This window comes from Anas acuta, chromosome 4 (genome assembly GCF_963932015.1).
Source record: "Anas acuta chromosome 4, bAnaAcu1.1, whole genome shotgun sequence".
Taxonomy (NCBI): domain Eukaryota; kingdom Metazoa; phylum Chordata; class Aves; order Anseriformes; family Anatidae; genus Anas; species Anas acuta.
This window is the reverse complement of record NC_088982.1, coordinates 44,061,472-44,083,924: the sequence shown is the minus strand read 5'-3', so window position 1 is coordinate 44,083,924 and position 22,453 is coordinate 44,061,472. Positions and strand designations below refer to the sequence as shown.

At 38.4% G+C, this 22,453-nt stretch overlaps 1 long non-coding RNA gene across 6 annotated transcripts in view; it reads right to left on the bottom strand.

Annotated features, from left to right (window-relative positions):
• LOC137856068 (uncharacterized) overlaps positions 1–19,644 on the bottom strand; it is a 216,729-nt gene extending 197,085 nt beyond the window's left edge. For 4 of the 6 annotated variants that reach the window (XR_011096181.1, XR_011096179.1, XR_011096178.1 and 1 more), the window contains exon 1: positions 19,495–19,643. This is a non-coding gene — a long non-coding RNA (uncharacterized lncRNA). Of the gene's footprint in view, positions 1–19,494 lie in introns of all 6 variants that reach the window. The other 2 variants (XR_011096180.1, XR_011096182.1) reach the window with 1 other exon arrangement.
• Positions 19,645–22,453: the final 2,809 nt, after the last annotated feature.

Below are 22,453 nucleotides of genomic sequence, written 5' to 3'. Positions count from 1 at the left end.
AATACAAGGAAATATGGGGATAATATTGGGCAGTATGAAGAAGAATGGTCTCAGCATAAGACAGCTGCTTACCTAATGGTAAACTTCTGTAGTCACAGACTTTTTAGAAGGGCTTTGAATGAAGACTGTTTGCAGACCAGGGCCTGCACATAATATAAATCATAGCATGAAAAAGAAGCATTAAAAGGTTAAGTAGGTTACAGTGATTGGCAACTGGAGGTAGGAATAAACAGTAAAATATTGCAGGAGATGCAGGAAGTGTGAGAGAGAAAAGAGCCTTCAAAACAAGAGACAAACACCTTGAACTTCATGAGACAGTAGATGCAACTAGTTGATGGAGTCAGGAAAAAAGTGACAGTGGTCAAACAAAAAGTCAGACTCCAACACACAGACTGCCAAATTTTGGCTGAGCAAGGAATCTAGTGATCACCCCATGGAAAACCCAAGAGCCTCACCAAGCCAAACCAAAAGACTATACGCAATGCCCACTGCTTGTAAACTTTTCTAAACAGGTTAGTAAAGAAAACCAAAGGGAAAAGCCCCAGTGTCACTTGCCAGCTCCTACATCTGAGATCTCTTACCTAGGCTTTATGCCAAAGTTTTTGGTGGATTGATTCCTCTATTTAAAATAAATAAATCTATGCTTACCCTACAGGACCTCACTATTAAATTTACTACCATCAGTCATTGCTTCTCTCATTTCTTCTAGAAAACAGCAAGGTTGAATGGAAATGCCAAAAGCAGCTTGAGATCTTTTCATACACATAAAACCAGACAACCGCTGTGACCTTTTTCTCCTCAACTTCTAAGATGCTCACCTGTGGAGTGCTGCAAAGTCCACTTCTTTCCCAGACCCTGTTGAGAAACTGTGTTAAATACTTGTGGAAAATTCTTTTATGTTAATGGTTAGTGACATCGTAACAACTTACAGCCTTTACCAACCTGCAAACAACTTCAATCTTTTTGACAGACTGTTTTCAATTCCTCTAAATGAGTGATGAAATTCATCGCATGGATGAATAGAAGAGATACTGGTACAAGACAAGAATAATGAATACACTTAGCTTCTTTAAAGGTTCCCAAATTACCGAGTACATCAATTGTCAGATAATTAAAATCTCTCAGGCAATTTCATGATCTTTGCATTACAAGCCCAACAGAACTGAGTAATGGGTAATAAAGACATCCAAAAAGTGCCTTTTTTTTTTCCCCCCTTAGTCTTCACAGGTGGGCTTTGCACCCAGATCTCTGCATGTTTGAAGATGAGGTTGTAGCAAAGTTCCTAATGAGACCAGTGAGAAGTGTGGTCAGCAATGGAGTAGCAACAGGTTATGACTACTTCCAGAGGCTGGATGTTTTCAAATCCACAAGACCAAAAAGAGCCTGAAGCCCTCACGGGGCTGAAAGTTTCAGCCAATCCAACGGCAAAGTCACTACCATCATTTGTATTTATCACCATACATTTATGGTGTTCAGGTCACTGATGCCTAGAGAATAGGTGTGCTACATCAGTCTTTAAGAAAATAAGGAGAATAAGGAGGACCTTCTCACCTGAAACCCTGAAAATTGTGGAGCTCATTGTTTCAGAATCCATTTCCAAACACACACAAAAGAAGAAGGGAGAAGCCAGCACTGGAATTAAGGGTAAATCATGCTTAACAAAATTGCCTTCTATGATCAAATGACTAGCTAAATGGAAAAGGGGAGAATGGTGGGTGTAACCTGCAGAGATGCTAGTAAGGTTTCTGGAAGCTGAAGAACCGCAGGCTGGAAGAGCAGCTAGGCAGGCTGAAAGCAGGTTGCACAGCTGTGCTCAAAGAACACTGACTGTCCAGTGGCTGCCAGTCAGAAATGAGCAACATATGCCAGGAATTCACACTGGGGACTCTACTGCTCAATAGTAGTAAAGCCATAACAATAAGATTCCAGAATAATGCAAAGGTTTGCACCTGAGATAGAATAAATCCATGCACCAATACACACTGGGAGGCAGACGGGCAAGTTTCAACCGTGTTGAAAAGAACATGACACATAGACACCGATCTGAACATGAGCAGCAAGTGTTTGCTTGTAATGAGCAAGGCAAACTATGTACCCAATTGTATTTGGAGAAGCATGGCCAGCAAATCAAGGGGAGTTATCCTTCTACTGAGTGCTGGTGAAGCTTCAGGAATCTGTGCCCAGTTTCAGGTGGATAAGAAATATCTGAAAACATCCAGAGAAGAGTCACCAAGATGGCCAAAGGCATGGAGAACAAGATTTGCAAGGAGCAAACAAGGAAGTCACACTTATCTAGCTCAATGAAAAGGCGAAGTGGTGCTAGAAAGGATACAAAGATAAGAGAGCCACGTTCTTTGTGGTTGTAGCAGATGATATAACAAGCAGTGATGACCACAATTTGCAACTTCAAGGGTTCCAACAGGACAACATGAAAAGCACATTGCTAATTTATGTCTTAGAGCTGCCTAATTTATGCCAGAGGGTCAACACAGTCACAGAATCATAGAATATCCCAAGTTGGAAGGGACCCATATGGATAATGAAGTCCAACCGCATTCCTCAGGCTATCTTCTATGCCCAACGTGCAGACAGACAATGCCACCAACCTTCTTGTCAACACCAAACTTTGTCCTGCAGAATCTAAACAACCAAGTAAAATATCTCTATCTGAAATACCAAGAAATTAACAAAAAAAAAAATACAGTATAAACTCCATCAGCATAAGGCCTGCACTGGTTTACCCCAAAAACTTTGTGTAGGTGATGACAGGTAACAGGAGTAGAGATTGAAGCAGAGATCACGTTTCCCTTTCTAGATACGTAACATTCTGTGAAGATGCCACAAAAAGGACTTTGCAAGCCTGAGCTGTCATTTTGTAGTGTTTCAAAGTCATATTCTTCATCCTGTGCTTGCTTCTAGCCCAGATTCCTAAGTTTGCCATTTAAAGAAGAAAAAAAAAAAATCCAAGATCCTGTATTTGTAGATACTCCGTATGCTTGCAGTAAAACTGTCAACATCTAAACTCTCATGTAAACAGGTACATATTTTAGCTCTTTCTCCCATTGGCATAATTATTAAGACTAGGGCAGGCAACAGTTTTTTTTATTTTTTTAAAGGCTCCAGTTATATCAATGGTAAGTTTGAATAGATTTTTAGTCTGCTGTAGTAAGGCAGTAAAATATAATAGCCTCTTAACTGACACATTGTTATCAGTCTTATTATGGCTTTCTTCAAGCCTGTCAGTGGATTATGGTAATTTTTTTAGTCACGGATCTAATCAAAGTAGAAGACTGAGCTACTGACAGCTCAGGAGAAATATAACTGCTTACATACTGTCATGAAATTCTAACAGAGGCAGAAACTTCAGCTGCTTTCTCCCCCCCAACTCTCCTCCTAGTAAAACAAAGCAACTTCGGGAACAACAGGTTTCTTTTCTACATCAAACAAAGAAACAAAGTTCAGTGCTTTCCCTCAAATTAATACAGCATTCAGAACAAGGAACTTTGTTCTTCGAGGCAGCTGGTGCAGTGAAAAGTTTGCAGGTTTACTAGTATTGCCCATGGCAATTTTGAAACGGACTAGAAACTACTGTAAACAAATCTTAAAATCTACCTGTCCCAAACCCTTCCTCTGCTTATTTCTGATTTGGTCCATGAAACCATTACTCTGCGTAACACAAAGCCCTAATTAAGGTTTAAATACTCCCAACTCGTTACAGCAAGAAGAAAGCTGCATTTACTTTATTCTCCAAGCACCAAGGAAGAGCTTTGTGCAGAAATTATACAGTGGCTTAGAATGAGAAAAGCCAGGGCTGTAATTCCATGCTGGGTGTGCAGGGGATATGAGCAGTCCTATGTGACGCTCAGAGGAGAGGGTCACACTGCAGTCCTTGGATTATATCATACCTGGGGAGGTTTTACATTTTCCTCACACTTTGTGGGTTTCTTCCAAAGTTCGAAGTCTTACAGACCATAAACCTTGCGCATTTCATAAGCAGTAGTTCCAGGGCAACTGTCACTGAACTTGTGATGGGAAGACACTAAGAACTGTGAAAGCTTCATTTATACACAGAGCTAAAGCATGGACAGAGCACTGCATTAAAACCATTCACAACAGCTCTCCTCTAAGACTGAGGAAGCAGAGAAGCTTCCACTGTCCGTTCTGTTCCTGGCTATCCTGCATGCCAGCTTGACAGCTGCAGCGGTGGTCAACGATCCAATGCATCCATTACAAACTACTCTATAACCAGTAACTTACTTCACATAGCTACTGAAAAACAAGATGATACTAGTGCTTAGACAAGGCTGATGTGAGCTCCAAACACAAACCTAGAAGTGAAAGAATTGACTGAAGAATGCAAGTCTGAAATCCCACCTACCAGTCTAGCTACTGAACAATGAATTTAATGAGTTGTATAAAAGGAAAAGAACGACAACAACAAAAACCCAACTCACACCCACTGCTCCCATCACTTTCCCCACCAAAAAAAGCACCACCTGAGTCAAGAGAGCAGACTGCTGGTTGCATATCTCACTAGCATTTGTCACTGATAATACAAGAGAAAATGAGAACAAAGCAAACAGCAGTTGAAAGTAACACACTCTGCTGCTCTAGACAAGAACAACAAATTCTTGCTGTGATAGGAGTGTTGCCACAGCCGTGACTTCACTCATACGCCCTCTGAGTATAAAAATAAGTTAACGTCTTGAAGCCTGGTCTGATGGCAAGTGACACTCCTTCAATAAAATAATTTATTTTGTGCTTAGGAACGTGTGGAACATCAGAACACAGAGGCACAGGAACCGAGCTCTATAAAAGCATCTCTAAAAAGGAACCTATGCACACAGCGAAGGTAGCCTTTCTTGAGCATACCAGTCTCAGACTGAAAAGAGGACTTTTTTACTTGAATACTTGCAAGTCTTCTGCTTCTCCTTCCTGCAGCTGTTTTTATTCTACAGGAACTACAGACTGCTAAAAAAGCTTGTGCACTTGAGCTGAAGATTGCCAAGCTAAACTTGACGTAAAATGCAGACAGATCTGAAGCTAGGTGTTGCCCAATACCATATCTGCATTATCAGCAATGTTACAAATCACACCCAAAGAACTTTTTATAAAGAAAAGCAAAACATTAAAAAAAATCCAAACTTGTTTTCTATTGCGTGCCAAATGAGAAAAGTTTCATTTTTCCCCAAATCTATTTAAATTCCTGGCTAGTTGAATAGCCATTGTATTATCAGTCAAGTGCAATAATAAGAACTCCACAGAGCTACCATGAGTCATAGCATTGGATCCAAAGCCTATTGATGTAAAGGTGAAATATTATCTTCTCATTTACTTTATATGATTTTGGTTCAAGCCTATAGCAAAAGACATGAAATGAAGCAAAACTGCTTGAAACGAGCTAAAACATTTATTAAGATTAAAGACAAATTACTATATGATACAGAATCTTCAATGCTGACTGCTTACCATTATGGGATTTAATGCATTTTCCATAGTTTCTATTCTACAATGAACTGAGGTTATCTGCAATAGAGATTCCAATAAGACATTTCACCCTGATTTTTCAAATTCCTATTTTTAACCAGTTTTTCTTAGTCTTCAGCAGCATCCAACCTTTTTAACAGCACACTAATTTCAGTAACTAATGAATCAAGCTTTACCACAAACAACCACAAGCACATAACTTGAGGGTAGAAAGGAAAGGGAACTGGAAATATTATTCCAATAAATGATACGTAGTTAGGTTTTGCAGCTGAATGAAAGGCACCGCAAATAGCGCAATGGGGCTGGAATTACATAGATGAACAAGTATCTTCTACTAAAATCTGTCCTTTTATAGGTCTTCATTTATGTTTTTCATGTCTCTGTTTATGTTATGACCTAACACATATTTATCCCATTTGCATACGTTGAGACATATCAGGCCAAAAAGATTACTTCAAACCTGCAGAATGATATTTAGAGGAAAAATTGTAAGCAGTATTAGCATTTAGCTAATTATTATCACACAAACTTTTACCTAAGCATTATTACTACCTGCTAAGAGCAGAAGGAAAGAAAGGACAACTTAAAACTTCTACAAACATGAAGGTACACTCCTTGTTTTGAATTTAGATGTGCTCTGCTTAGTAATCACTCATCACTGAACTGCTTCATTCAGTAACCAAGTTCTAACTGACCAGCACTATAAAACATGAACGGTAACTAGCCCTAATGAAAGTACCTTACAAGTACAATGTCCAGTAAGAGATTAAAAGGCTCTGGGCAAATATCATGTGAGCTTTTTGTGCGTGCGTGTTTTCTGTAAATAAAAAATGGTCAAAACTGGAAGAAATGTCTTTAAACAAATGATGAATATTGATAGGAGCTTTAACACAAAATCCCATTTCATTAACATTTGATAGTAATACATTTATGTTACTGATACTACAAAATAGTAAGTGCACGCTAGTGACAGGTGTGAAATCAATAGAAGGAGGTATTGCTCTTCCAAACGAAAGCCATGCCAAATGCCAAAACTACAAGATAGTGAGATCTGGGATGACCGGGAATGTTGTAGGCATGTACCACACTAACACACGCTGTGTGCAAGCTCTGACTGGGCCACAGAGTGCTCATATCTCAACGCTCCTGCTCAGCCTGGCACTTCAGCTCATTCTTTTCACATGGACAACTGTACAATGGGATGCCAGCTTGACTGGCAAGGAAGTACTGCCACTGCACAGCAGTGAAGTAAAATTTACAGCGTTAAAAGTCTGCTTTCCCACTGAGGTTTTATCTGCCATCCTAGTGGTAGGTTTCCTACAAGGGCACCTGCTAATTTAAGGTCCTGGGAGGTTCAGCTGATGGCATAGCATATGCCTCTTGGTGATATTTCTCACCATCACAACACAAATACTGACTGCAAAACTCTGCTGTCCCCTTTAAAAATAACTGCAAGAGTAAGATTTCTTTCAAATCTTCTGGAGTAAAGTAGTACTTTTTTTTTTTTCCCTTTTACTCTGCTACCACCCTATGATGTCCTGCTTGTAAAACTGGCAAAGAACAAGCAATTAGTTTTTGCCTGTTGTGGCCCAGTGAGTGAATTGAAGCTAACTGAAGGAGCTGAGTGGTGAAAGGTATACAAATTAAATATGGATTCCCTTACATCAACTTTGAGTGATGCCTTCAGGGAATCCTGGATGTATTCTTACAGGATTAAGGGTTTTTTGTTTTTAGTTGAAGACCATGGATTGGTCATAATCAAAGGTCACAAAATAAGGACATGACATAAGGGAGTTCTTCTTTCCACAATTTCCCCTGTACAGTGCACCTAAAATAACAACATCATCGCATGCTACTTAGTGGAATTGAATCAATTATATCAGATTGTGTTCAAATACATGAAGCCCAATAACGAGCATTTGGTTAATTGTTCGCCCTTTTCAGGAAACGCAGTCTTGTGGGAAATTGACAATCAAAATAAAACACGATGTTATAGCCTGTGGGAAGCACTTCTGCTCCAAAAGCAATGACAAGTATCATCATCTTTCCTTGTGGAGGAATCCCCCACCAACACAGGCTACTGCTGATCAGCAGGCACAAGCAGAATAAACCACCTGTACGCCACACAACAGATTCCTGAACAATACCACTCTCACAGACCCAGAAGGATCAGGCCACAGATGGTGCTTTAAAAATCATCTCTGGGGCAATTTACTGCATCTCACCTCACCTTTATTGTTGCAATTACAATACAGTATAAGCAAATTAGTCACCAAAATTTCACAACAGCTACAGTTCTTTTTCATGAAATCCACAGGATCACAAAAATTGCAGTAAATATTATTAAGCCACATCATAGTCTCAGGATCTCGCATCACCGTCTCCTCTTTGCAGATCACCTGTGTGGTGAAGAATGTCACACATCTTGGTCTCTGTGGAGGCCTTGAAATAACAGCTTTTTAGAGACCAGGGATGCTGATGGAGATGCCTAAGTTAATTAGAAAGAAGAAAGCCTTTTAAGTTCTCATCAGTTCCCACACTCCTGTGATAACTGGCACAACTTTAGACCTTCCTCCTTAATTCTTATTATTTTATTTGACTGTTTAAGGGGACTGAAGATTTGCTCTTCTTTCTCTTCCTAAAGTTGATGCTCAGAACAAAGTCCGTGTTATGAGCAGGTAGGAAGTCATTTTCTTTCCATCTAGATGACTACTAGACTGTGCTATGAAGATACCACAGGAACTTTGGACTGAGGTGGTCTGATAACCTACTTACTATATCAGTTCAGTTGCCCAAGCCACAGGGACAGAGCTCACCTTCGTGCACATACTCCAGTCCATAAGAGTACCCTTCCCTGATCATTTCCATCTTTTTGATGTTTTCCATGCAAAGGACTGATTCTCCTTAAAACCAGCTTTTTACAAACACGCATATTCTAATGTTCAAATGTACATTCTGATTTCAATGCTGTAAGGGATAATTATGAAAATTAAATGACAGAAAAGTTAACTTAAAAAAAGTCCCTGAATCCTATAGATTTCTGAAGTTTAAACAGAATTTTAGAACTGACAGGATAAGCCATCGCTCCAGAGGTGATCATCACCTTTGACTGCAACACCATTGTACATTTGCAAAAGTACATTTTCAACACAAGTCTCCTCTTCCAACTCATTCAGCGGGGGTAAAAAGAAAAAACCCTGCTAAAAAAAAAATCTTGATGTGCAACTGATAAGTCAAATGGGCTACAATGGCATTACATTCCAAAAAATCCCCTGGAGAAGACTGACTCACCACCTCATTTTTTCAATTACCATCATTAAAAAGTTTTCTGTATTGCAATCATTTTCTCTTACAGGGAAGGAACTAAACTTTTTTCTCTCAAGCAGAACAATTAATGTGTTTAAGAAAATCTATGTAACTCCTAGTAGTAACTGGAAAGCGTTAGAATCACAAGCTCATGGGCTCTGACAGGAGTAATTACCTGGTCAAGCACACAATGGAGAACACCTCGCCTAGTATCATCAGTTCTGTTGGTTCCATAGGATCACGAACATGAATTAAACAGATTTTGTTTCCTTGTTTTAGTACCATACGAAGAGAAAATCAATTGTACAATTTGTATGCATAAACAAATACAAGCTGACAGACAAAAGTGGCATAACTAGCCAGCACAGCTAAGCTATGCATCCACATCTGGGCACCACATTTCAGCAAAAACAGACCACTTGGAGGCAGTTCAGGGAAGAGCAATGATCAGAGATCTAAAAAAATATCAGATAATAGGAAAGACAAAAAGGACTATTTGGCTTTAAAGATCTCTTTTTAGTCTCAGTCACAGAAAAAAAAAAAAAGAGACACATGTTAGAACTCACGTTAGATAACAGAGGTTTTTCATTAGTAAAGGCAGTGGAGGTCCTTGAGGCTAGACCAACACCTGTCAGAAATGCCAGTGTAGTTCATCCTGTTTCAAAACACTGGCACAGACAACTTCTTGTGATCCGAGAATAATTCCTGATTCTTTGCATACCCTCTTTCTTTTCAAACTGTTTTGTAGCATCTAACCCATTCTAGTCTGCTTCCGCTTTCTGGCCTAGGATAGCCCAAGCAGTCATTCAATTGTTGTAAGCAGAACTGCCAGCTCTGAGGACAGAAGAAACAATAGACAGGAAAACTGTTCGTTAAAGAAAAGAAAAAATACCCGAACTTCTATGAAGTAAGTATTTTAAAGTAAAGTATTCTAAAGTAGTAATTTAGGGAGTGTGATCCACTGTAAGATTTCCTGAGAGCTGGTAAATTCTTGAGAATTTTCTTGTTAAATCAAAGCTAAGCATTACTGCAGCTGAGAAGCAATACATCAAAGCTGTACAGCTTTTTGTGCTTCCCTGCTCTCTTCCAAAAATTTTTAAAAGCTATGTGAATTCTAGACAGACATATATATCTTCTTGCACCTGACACATACATGCACATACTAATTATGCTTAGGAACCAAAATGAGGAAAATTAAGTTCAAAAATGACAATGCAACAACACTGTAATATCTGCCTGCTTATAATATGTCTGTGTTCACTTGTCAGCTAATCACAGCATGCTAAAATAACTTGTCTTTTCAGAAATGTTTAACTATCTTCATCCCTTACACATGATTTAGTAACAATTGCAATATTTATTTGCGGAAGGAGGAGGTGATAAAAGGGAGCTAATGAAAAGCATTATTAATGGGTAATACAGCACCATTAATAAGCACAGAGCAAATGGGGCAAGTACATTAGTAATAAAGAATAGGATTATTTGAAGCGTTGCACACTGGTCTCTGGCTCTTTTCATCTGTATAAAAGTAGTTATTGTACCACTCTATTGTTTAACCTCTTAACTTCATTATGTTATTTATCTTTAAGAAGAACCAGCAACCACCAGGATGGCTACAGGCTCCAGTAGGTATGAATGTAATGAAATTTGATGCAACTATACAGGACAAACTCAATCAGTTAATCAATATTATAGTTAGGTTAGTACTTACATTATTTAGGAAAAAAATTATCTTGCAATAGGCTTTTACTGCTTTGTTTAATGTTCTAAGATTTGTGTGTCCTGATGACTGAGTAGTCCTCATTAAGGTGAAATCCTATCGGACTATTTGCACCACTGAGAAACTCCCCAGTGTGGCACAGACACAGCTATTAGCCTCTGGAACTTCATCTGTTCTTGTGAAGGACAGAGTTAGACAACATATGAACAAGGAATAGTAATTTACATCTCAGAGTCACCGAATTCAAAGGATGAGCATGCCATCGGTTTCGCACAGCTATGCCAAGGCAAAGAGCAAGCAAATAGCTTGTTCCACTGCAGGAACGAGTTATACAAGCAGCATACGTAGAAGCCCAGGCAGAACAGCAAAACCATGATGGTGCCTCAGCCAGCTCTTCTCACAGTCCAGCACATCCAAACACATTTAGACTCTTCTGTGGCTTGTGCTAATACACCAAAGCACAGACACCTGCCTCATTCTCTGCTGCACAAGAGGTGGTGTTTACTTCTGGTATAGGAGTGGATAGAACAGTAGATAGAGCAAATGTTGTCTGCCCTTAGTTTAGTCCATTTGGGGACCATATCTAGACTGGGTCAGACTTAGAGGCCACCTCCCTCTTATGGATTAGAGGAAGAACAGGCAGAACATTTACTTTTGACATCCTAAGGAATTTTCTGAAAGGCCCATGTATACACACATTTCAATAAATCACATTCCCCTGTGACTCCACTTGCCCTTTCCCCCCATTACAACCTAGTTGAATTAGTTACCATCCACTGTTGGGCTAGTCCTGATCTGTCCTAATATGTAAATTATGCTCCTGCCTCATTTAAATACCCTAGAGAGCATTTTTTCCCGTATTTAAATCATTGTACCACATATTACATGGACAATGAATCCAGCCTGGAGTGCTTGCCTACACTAATGCATATAACTAATGAAATGAAGATTAATTAGTGAAATACTAGTGCAGTGATATAAGATACGAAGCACTCTGAGTATATTAACGCCTAATGACATACTTAAGAAATATTTGAATAAACTCTGAAACTGAAAGCTTCAGAGCTTGAATCTAGACATGCAAAGAAACACGCAATCGCCAGTATGTGATACACAGCTGAGTTGTTACATTGGCAATAAGCACTGTGCCAAATCCACACCACAATTCTCTCAGCTACCACTAATTACAGGCAGAAAATGCAGCCACTCCTGTACTTCGCTGACATAGACGGCTGTTGAAAAGCAGTTTGATTTTTAATATGACTTAAAAGAACATCAGGTTGGTTTTAAATTACGTTTTGATGTAACTTAAGTTGAACTTCACCAGATTTTCTGGTCATTCATTGCCAACACCTGTTGGACACCAAATACTTTTTTTTAATATTGAGCTTTTTTAAAAAATATTTTTATTTTAAAACTGAGCTTTCTTTTAATAATTCTGTCAAAAACTGCACCACCTCTTCAGCTCCCACACCAACTTGGACACAGCCTGCTTAAGACTGCACTATCTGAATTTATTTTTCTACCTGGAAAATCCTCAAGGTCTAACATTTGTAGCACCTCTCTCCCCAAATACATTTATTCTGCATCCTGAATGCTATTGTCACTGAAATTCAGACCACAAGGAGTTTGTTGCTGTTTTTTCCTGTCCTCAGAACGGAGCTTAGGGAAGCTTTCTTGCTTCAGTTAAGGATAATTATACCCAAACTGGTATTTGTTTGTATTAAGAGTCAGGAGTTATCACATTATCTGCACCAAAACAGGGGTCAGAGGCATACCCTGGACACTGAGCTTTTTATAGTTATTTTCTCATATACAGAAGCAAGCCATGATGCAAGAGGGAACAATACGAACTTGAACCCAGACCTACTGTAACTGTGCTAGGAAAAAAAAAAAAAAATGTAGAAACAATGCTGTACAATCTGGATGGAAGATTTATATTACTGTTATCCTCTACATAATTCCCAGAGTTGGATACCAAAGCCAATATATAAAGTGATTTTCAGCTCTTTTATAAAATTAATCTCAGAGAAATATCCCAGCATACAAATACTGAGTTTTCTTATTATTATTATTATTTATTCACTGAGTGGATAGATAAATCACATCAGGTGAGCCACGTTTAGGAAGCCAAGGTCAATGGTACTGAAATAGCACTCTGTGTGATGAACATGAAGTCAAGAAAAGCCTTACATTAGAGAGGTTTTTGTGGCCTCCTTAGCCACTCAGTAAGTTATAACAGAGAGTCTCCTCCAGACTGCAGAGCTTCTGAGAAAGGCGAGCTAACAGAATTGGGGAAATACAATCTCTGCTGCTTACACACTTCCTCGGCGGCACTGACAAAACTGGTGATGAAGCTGCTGGACTCCCCTGCCACTCCTAGAAATCAAATACATGTTCAAAATTTCCAGTTGTCTTTCCCAACATGCACTCCTATGGCCTGGCCTGCCCCCTTCTCTCACTTGAGTGACTTCATGCGATGCAGGGAAAGCCAGGCTTTTCTGCTTTCAAACAGGTGTCAACATGAGAGTTGCAGAACAGATATGGAATTAATCCCAACTATGTGTGGGGGATGATACAGCCCGACATCTAGATCCCTGTGTGAAACCTGTTGTCCGAGATCCATTTATAGCTTAAGTTTCAAAACAGACAAAGGAATTTAGAGAATTCAAGTACTGAAGTCTCGACTGTAAACAGCCATGTAGGTACCCAGTCTGTGAGCACACACACACATTGAGTGGGAAGTGAGAGGGTGGCACTCAGGGTCTCTCTCAAGGTAGTAATGCAAGAAATAAAAAGTCCAGAAACATTGGTCCAGGTTTGCTGCCATGTCCGTGCTTTTCTCCCCCTCACAGGCATTTGGAACAGCAACCTACAAACTTCTGTGTCAGCAGCAAGGAACCATAAAGGTTCAGTTATGCTTTGGCCTGGTCCATTACCACTAGAGACCTTTCCGTGCAAGTGAAAAAACAGGACAGATGACTAAGGGGAAGCACTAACTACCAGCACTATCATACATCTTGTTGAATTCACCTCACTAATACCAGGGCAGATCATGTAAATTACCTGCCTGGGGCCTAATAAATTTGGTCCCCTGAGTTTTCAGCCTGGTATAATCACTAGCTTGATTAATTGCATGGCAGTTCCCTAATCCTGCACTGCTCACTCAGAGGATAAGCACTGGATACTTAATTTATATTTATTTTTTTTAAAGCTTCTAGAGGCCAAAGTCTATCTTTAATGCATATAATTAGTTCCCTCCTAAAAACCAACCACCTGATTGATTGTGGCAGGTTACAGGTAGCCTTGAACCTTTTGAATAATCACAGCATGCTCTTGTCTTGGTTTATTTCCACTTCCATCAACAGCAGTGAATCAACAATTTCCATTATCAACTGAAAATACCAGGTGCCATCCTGCAGTCTCTAAGATAGGACACTCCATAATTATTTACTTTAACATTTCTTCAAAGTTAGTAGTTCTGTCTTTTCTAATTCTACCACACATTTTGGTATTTGACATTCCATTTAAAGTCACAGCTTTGGGAGTCTGGGGACTTCATGAGAAAGCAAACCCCTAAAATTTGATTTCGTATTGTTAATTAAAGTGAATTTAAAGAAAAAAATGAGAATATGACTCTCAATGGCTTCAAAAAGACTGAATAGAAGCCAAGCAATTAAGAAATTAGCACTTACTGCTACTAAAAATGAACCCACAAAAAAACCCACACAACACACAAAAAAACACCATGGCCATCCTGATTTAAGCCAGTCTTGTGATCTGGAGTTGGGTTCTCAAACTCTCAAAATGAAGAGCTGCCCTTTAAACGAATTCATATTGCATGGATTTGGATCAGTTCTTGGGTGCACAGTAGAAATTCACATCTAAGTGAATACAGCCTCTTTGTGAAGAGAAGCAATGAATGAATAGCTTAATTGGACACTTGCAAAATTAACTTGTCAAAAGTAATTACTCTATACAAGATCCAACTGGAAATGTTTTATATCAACCACAATTTCCAACTGTATTTAAGCTATTCCTTGGCCTTTGAAGATACTTTTGCAATGTTCTGTTTACTTACTATGATACTATCATGCATTTTCAGATCTCTGAAGTACATTTTGGACAAAGAAACAAAAATTCATTTTTTGTTCAGTCCAGAAGAGGTTAGCAGATACACTGCCTGTATTTTCCCAATAAAGTTTTCTCCTTTTTCCTTCTCAAGTTAGAGTAAAATCTTCCTGACTAAACATATGGCTTTGTTTAATTTAAAAATCCATTTCCTATTTTATACAAAGGAAGCAAGCAACTATTAAAACCTGGAAACATTCAGTGATTGAGAAAGATCAAGTAAATATGATCACAAACTAGGGAAGCAAGGCTGTAATTACAAGACATCAGAATTCACATGGTAACTACCATGGAAGGCAGATTACCCCCTTTACATCGAGGGAATACGGTACTTTGCATTATCTAGCACAATGTACATAAATAGTATGTCCAGCCCTGCATATCTCAGAGCACATCTTGTTGTGCTGCTCCTGTCCTTTGTGGCTGGCAATCAATGAAGATTGGCATCAAAAAACAACACATGAACAAATTGACAAATTAAAACAAAATATTTTTTCCCCAGTTAATGTTTAATTGGGTATTTCAGAACATGGTAAGAAGACAAGAGCCATGCTTTGGGGATGCAGATTCCAAGAAGAGGTTAAATCTCTCCTCCCTGGGACCTAGAAGGAGCAGTAAATTTTGCATGACTCATATAGTGGTAATAAACTGCTCCCCAAATTAGACACTTCCTGTCTAGTACCATGAGATTGAAGATCATAAATGGAAAAAGAATATCTCTTGATACATATGTGCATTTCTTTCATCCATGGAAAAGTCAGTTTGAATATACAACATGTATCTCACTGAATCTCCACCTCAGTAGCAGAGGAAGCAGCAATCCAAAGTGTGCTGCTGAGGCCAGATACATCACATAGCCTTCCAATACATGGTTACTACTGCACTCCTGGCCTCCTCCTGTACATTCAACACAACACATTAATTGTCTAGTGACACGGAATATCACTTCTCCTCACAGTGCTACTGCCCTGATGGAATCACTTGCGTTGCTTTAATGTGTACAGTAGCAGAAAAAGAAGAGATCAAAGGTATCGTTAGAACAAAAGCCAGCAATGCATGCACATGCTATTACAGCTGCTAAGGCCACTGCTGCGAGCACTGGAAGGAGGAAAAAAGGAAATACTATTTCGGACTACTTTATAGACAGAAAGCCATGCTACCATCCTATAAATGCCAATACTTTGAGAAGAAGGGCACATGGTGAAGCCAGAAAGGCTGGTCTCTAAAGTACCTTAGGCAAAGACATTACCTCAATTGTCTAACACATGTGAACTCTTCTGGGTTTGCTTTCACAGAAGTTTTGGGATCAATCCCAAACACTTTACTCATTGTAAACTCTTGCTGAATTCCCTTAGAGTTTTGTTTTAACAAGGCCTATAGAAATGGCCTTCTGACACAGTCGGGCTATACTGCGCTGCTGCTGGTTTGTACTGAACTCCTTGCACACACTGCTATACTGGACAAGGCAAGGAGGAAATACAAACTTTAAAGATTATCCAATTTATTAAAGCTTAATGAACCATTGCTGCAATATGTGCAAAGCACACAGCATCTCTTCCATTCTGGCTTCAGACTGCAATTTACTAATCAGTTTCTGAAGCTAAAGCACCTCAGTCCCACAGCAGTTACTGACTGATAGGTTAATAAAAGTTTCTACAGAGAGAATTTCACTTCTGTAATTGGAAGTTTAAGGGCAAATCTGAGATTACTTGGGGGGAAGATGACAACAGCAGCACTTAATTCTTTACCGTACCTTTAAAACAACAGTAAAAGAAGCATTCTATTACCCATATATTTTATACAGATATATTGCTTTAATACAGCTGTTGGACACAAGTCTGAACAATTATTCATACTATTTCTAAAGAATAAACTGAAAGACAGGCCCACTTTAACACAATCCGTATAAAACACTATCTCAAGAGTATTCATTGTAGGCCAAATTATCCCACTGGCATCCAGGTCCCTAGTTCAAAATGAAATTAAAAAAAAAGATTCTGGTAGAATATTGTCCCCATCTTTTGATCAGCCTGCAGCCTGTGTGAAATAGATCTGGCACTGGTGGGCAGCGGTTCAAACCAGTCAGCAGGAACTGATGGTGCCCCAGGGACAGAACAAACAACACAGGACTAAATATTTGATATAACTTTGGTGGCAGTCCTTTCTGTTAGGACACTAGATATACAAGTAACAGAATGGGAAGCAAGTTTGAGCTGCTCCTGTGTGTTCTGGCCTCTTTTGTACCCAAAGAGACTCATTTCTCTGTGTCGTCACAATGTGACACTGATTGCAAGCTCTCAATTAGTGCCTGTGAATAAGACTATCTGTACCAGGTCCATGAAGAAATCATGACCTGGATTAATAAGCAATCAGCCTTTGAGTCTTGGGAATAGAAGATGGAAAAAAAAAAAAAAGGTTGGGCTGGGGGATGTCTCTCCACTTAATCTGCTGCGTAGTGGTACTTCATTTCTTCTCAGTTTCACTCATCACTTCAGTATGGAACACTGGAAGTTTGTACAGGGATAAATATTATTCAAATAGTGAAATGGATGAATAATTTCAAGGAAGGACCCTGGCATTCGCTTTTCACTCATGAGAAGAAGAAACGCTTACATTTTTCTATTTCGGTATCAGAAAAGTTATCGAGCACAAAGGTATAGCTTAAATACAGTACAGATGGAAAAAATAATGATGAAAAGTAATCAACATCCTTGTCACTTACCAAGAAAGCAGAAGATAAATGTGATTGTTTCAAATGCTACAGGGTTTGTGTAGAACTCATGGCAACAACGCAACCATAGAAGGAAAAATTTATTTACGTTGGAGTGTAAAGACATTTTGTCTTGCAGGATGAGGGCTTTCAGCCTGGGTTCTTTGAGCCCACTTGGGTGATGCATGACAACACATAGCCGTAAACAGCTGAAGGCAAGGTGTAGGAATATAGAACATCTTGAAAATAAGTGAATAAACCACTCCTTGAAAATCAACTCTAAACAAGCAAAACTTGTCTGTGTTATTGCATGGAAACAAGATGAGCCAAGGGCTGCCTCACGTGAAGACATGGAACTTTATTCAAAGCTTTTAAGCATCTACCTGCAGTATTTTCCCTCTTTTCCCTTCATGCAAAGTACTGCACTAAAAACACAGAAGAAATTAATCAAAGTTCTATCTGGAAAACAGTTTTAATTCACATCCTTATTGCTTCACACAATAAAAGCAGTTCTTACCACTAACAACACCAAAGGCAGTCACTCAAAGCACTGTGCTAAGGCTGTAGAATATAATTTTATTCTAAAATATATTCAACTTATAAATAATCCCACATTTTAAATAAAATCCCTCTCTAAAAACAGAGCCTTAACAGGATTCAACAATTGAGACTACCTTTCAACTGGTTTTGATTAAAAAATTAATTTTAGACTAATGTCATTATTATAATTGGCTTACTTCAAGCATTATGTTGCCTGACAACTCTTTCGAACAGTTCCTTCACTTTTTTTCATGATAGAAAAAGTCACTAGTAATTGAAGGTTTTGTTGATCATTAATGCCTTCTCTTAGTCAGTGAAAACACTTAGATACATATTCCTGATTTGACTGTTCAACTAAAATTTTTACTCTTTAGCAAACTTAACATAGATCTTCATGTCTATTTTTTCCTGGGGTGGGGCTGTCAGCTGGAATCTTATAAATGAGTCCATGAAATTGAAGCCGTAAATAATTTAAAAGGATACCAGAACAGACAATCTATATCTCAAGTGCATTTTGGAAGGTATACTTCGTCTAAAACTAAATACTTCTGACAAGCTGCAAGACTACATCATGCTACCTTCAGAAGCAGCAATTAGGATTTAGTCTTGTGCTTTGTACAACAGTATTTAATTCCTTCCCTTATCCTGGGGTTAAGGGAAAAAGTTCTTGGTCTACTACTGGTTATGTGAAACCATATGCTACTGAAATATTATATCTCTGACCTTACATTTAAAGTCACAGATAGTCTGAAACAAGAGTTGTTGCTCTTAATTTAGGAAATAACAGGCCTCAGGCATAATAGTTCCTTGAAATTTCATTGGAAAATGCACACAGGGGGGAAAAAAAATCAGAATACACACACACAAAAAAAAAAGAAAACACAAACAGGGTTAAGTTAGTTTCACTTCTAAATGGAAGAGAAAGAAAGCATGCACTAAAGAACAAGACTAAAGCAAATACACAGCCTCGGAAGACATTTTTCAAGGACTTCCACATTGGTGCCAATACAATTAAAGAACATACAAGTCAACTGAAGATCAACTGAAACCTTACCAATCATTTTCTTCCCTGTGCTCCCTCAGGCAATATATGCATGAGAGCCACGTGGTAACTTTATGAACTTTTTTCTAACTTGGACTCTTTACGCTAGACTCTGTTCTTTCCAAATACCGTTCCCATTACTTGAAAAACATACTATTAAAAAAGATACACAACAAGGCACTACCAGCAGCAAAACATGTTCCCTACAGACTGAATTGTATCTAAATATAAGCTTAATATAACTACTGTATTACAACTTAAACGCTTGGAAAACATTGTATTTTATAGTGTGTCCAAACCAAAAGGAGTGATCACCCTTGAAGTAAATTATACATATTTCCACCCAGATGAAATTAATCCCTGAGCACTGGAAACCATATCAGAAGTACCATAGGCTCATAATGAAGCTTTAATAACTTTGCTGAAAATCAACACCAATATGGTAAAAACATACTGGGGAAAAAAAAAAAAAAAAAAAAAAGCATAACACACGCAATAACTGAATTTCACATTGTCAAAACAACTTGATTAGAAAGCAGGATTAGCAGTAGTACTCACCACAAGATGATCAGTAGCACTGAAGCCTCTCAAACAAATACTGCCTTTGGAGAATGCATTGCAAAACTCCCCAGCCACAATAAGCTCAGCAGCCACTGTGCTTCCAATTTGGTGCCCTGAACCAAACAGCCATACAGTGCACCAAGGCACTAGTTACCAGATTGCCAACACCTGATTCAAACCACAGGTGCAGCCACTTGCTCACTGCAGCACTGCCAGGCAAGACAAACCATGTGAAAATTAGTAGAGGAGAGCCATAGTATAAGAGGTTCTCCTCACTGAAGCAAAAATACAGTTTTTATCCTGCTACAGCCTCTGAGGAACAATGAATTCACCTTCTATGTAACTGTTAGTATCTGTGTGTTACTTCTAACTTCTGTTACTGTATAACAGAAATGTGTAAATATTTATTGTGACTTTTCTTCTAGCTACATCTGGCCCTAAATTCCAAGTAATAATACTTTTTATGAAATACAATGGTATTACCTGTTTGTCAATAAAGAATTGATACTATTTCTTACACTAACATACTTTGATACAAGGCCCCTTGTATCACCCTATCTATCATGTAATGCATGCATACATGTACATGGTCAGCAGATCATATGAGCAAGCCATATTAGCTCCTTAAATACTGTCTCTTGTGTTCAAGAGAAATACCCTTTTCCCACCTGCAAGGTGAGGTTTGTTTGTTTGTTTTTACCATTTCTCACTATTGGTAGATTGACAAACTGAACCAATGGTCCTAGTGGAAAAACATTGCCCTTATTAGTTAAAAGTTGCAGAAAAAGAAGAAAGTTTCTCTCTTTATATCTGTAGAATGAATGAAAGGTTTTCAAAGTACGCAGATAACATTAGGGGCCTAAAAGTTTGAAAACATCCTTTCCCACAGTTTGTTTCTAAACTTAACAACTTTCTTCATCACTGTTCTCTGTTGAACAACATCTGCGTATTTGATAAGGCTACAGCTCTACTCTGCAAAAAGGCACACCATCTACTTCAAAATCTAACTGGGGTTCCTGCTTGTTCCTGATTTCATATGCTGAAATAAGACACTGCAGACAGCCTGTGAAGTATCTAACAAATACCCCATTCCCTGATATTCCAAAAGGAGATACTACAACCTGCAAAAAGACTAAGCACGCATAATAAACGTGGCTTGCAAGAAAACAGTATTTAGAGTTCAGACCCTATAAACTGAAATTCAGAAGGATCTTCTTTCAAATAAGCAGGACAGATCACATGTTTATGGCTTAAACAATAAGCTGTTGGGCTTTTGTCCTCTAAAAAATTACAATTTCCTCTCAGACATTGGTTAAATTCCTAAGGTAGTAAGAAAATCAGAGTCAGAGCAAAGTGTCCCCTGGATGTACCCTCTTCTAAGACACAAGTCTGCATAGTCAGTACTGAACTATCATCATACCAATCTTTATGCAGTGCTGAAGACATTTTCCTATTCCAAGCCACAGCATGATCTATAAACACACTGCAAAGTAGAGGCTGCTGTGCAATGTACATAAAGAACAAATCTGTAGCCTTTCCTAACTCTGAGTAAGCTGCTGGGAAAGGCAATTATTCCCTGCTTGTCTGTGATTGATCAGCTTCCTGTATATGGATATGTGAGCTTTCATTTATTATCTTCTTGGTCACTGGCATGAGGCCTCAAAGAAAGAAGGTTTTGTAATAGGATTTTTTCTAGAAAGGGTATTAAAATAGCATAGAGGCAATTTAAATCATAAACAATGACACTTTCCAATCTTCCTCTCTATGTAAGACAACACCCATATAGCTAAAAGTTCCAGGGGAATAGTTTTGGATGTAGAAAGGAGATTTCAACCCCTCTGTACCTTCCATTGCTTTTTAAATAATATGCACAAAGGGCAGAAGTCTGTGCAACCAAGGCAGAGTAAGACTTTAAGTAACATGATTTTAATATTCATAAGGTTTTAACTTCTTAGTGATTATTCATGAAAGCTTCTATATTACTATTATGAAAATATGATTATATGATTATTATGAAAACTGCAGGATAACAGGCTTAAAAGAAAGTAAAATAACCCCAAACTTACAATTTTTACACCAGTAAACATTTTAAACTCGGAACCCATCCTCAAAGCTAGGTTGAAACAATCTGCCAATCCCTTCAAAGTATCAAATAATAATAAAATACAGTGCTCATCGAATAAAATTGGTAAATGAATGAATCTGTTACAGAAATAACAATAATATACTAAAGTTTCAAGATTAAATAGTTTCCACATTACATTGCATAGGGCTATGTAGAAAAAAAAAGTCAGGGTTTTCCTCATATCAAAATTATCAAGAAATCTTACCCGTTCCATTGGTTTACACTGCTATACAGGCATTATATTAGGGTATGTCATATGCAGGGAACTCCATGACAGGAGAGGAGGAAACAGGACACACCAGGGTTCTTCCATTCTTCACAAAGCATCCAAGACCACCTGTGGCCAGTTCTTCTTTACTGCAAAGGAATTTTGCCTTGGTCACACTTTGAGTACAGCAGAAGGAACTTTCTTCAAGGAAAGAAAAAGAACAAAGTGATATCCCTAAACTAGATGGTGCAAATAACTGTGGATTGGTGTCTGCTGATGGTTTTTCTCAACTGGTTCTTCTTATAGAAGAACTGCTAATTTAACTCACTTAAAATATAAATATATTAGAGAATTGGCAATATAGAACAAATATTTTACAGCATTCTTAGTTGAATGAATTATCTTCCACATTATTTTAAACCCTTCATCATCCCACATTTGAGAGTAAAGGGCATAAAGGCAGTAAGACGCTGTCAAGTGCTTATGTGCACCACTGTCCTCTGCTGGAAGGAATCAGTCTTACTCACACTTTTGTGACCGATTAGCTTCTATTGGCAGTATCTGACATAGAGCAAAGATGACAGAGGCAGCAGCTAATGTACATTCCCATTTAAGCTCCCCAG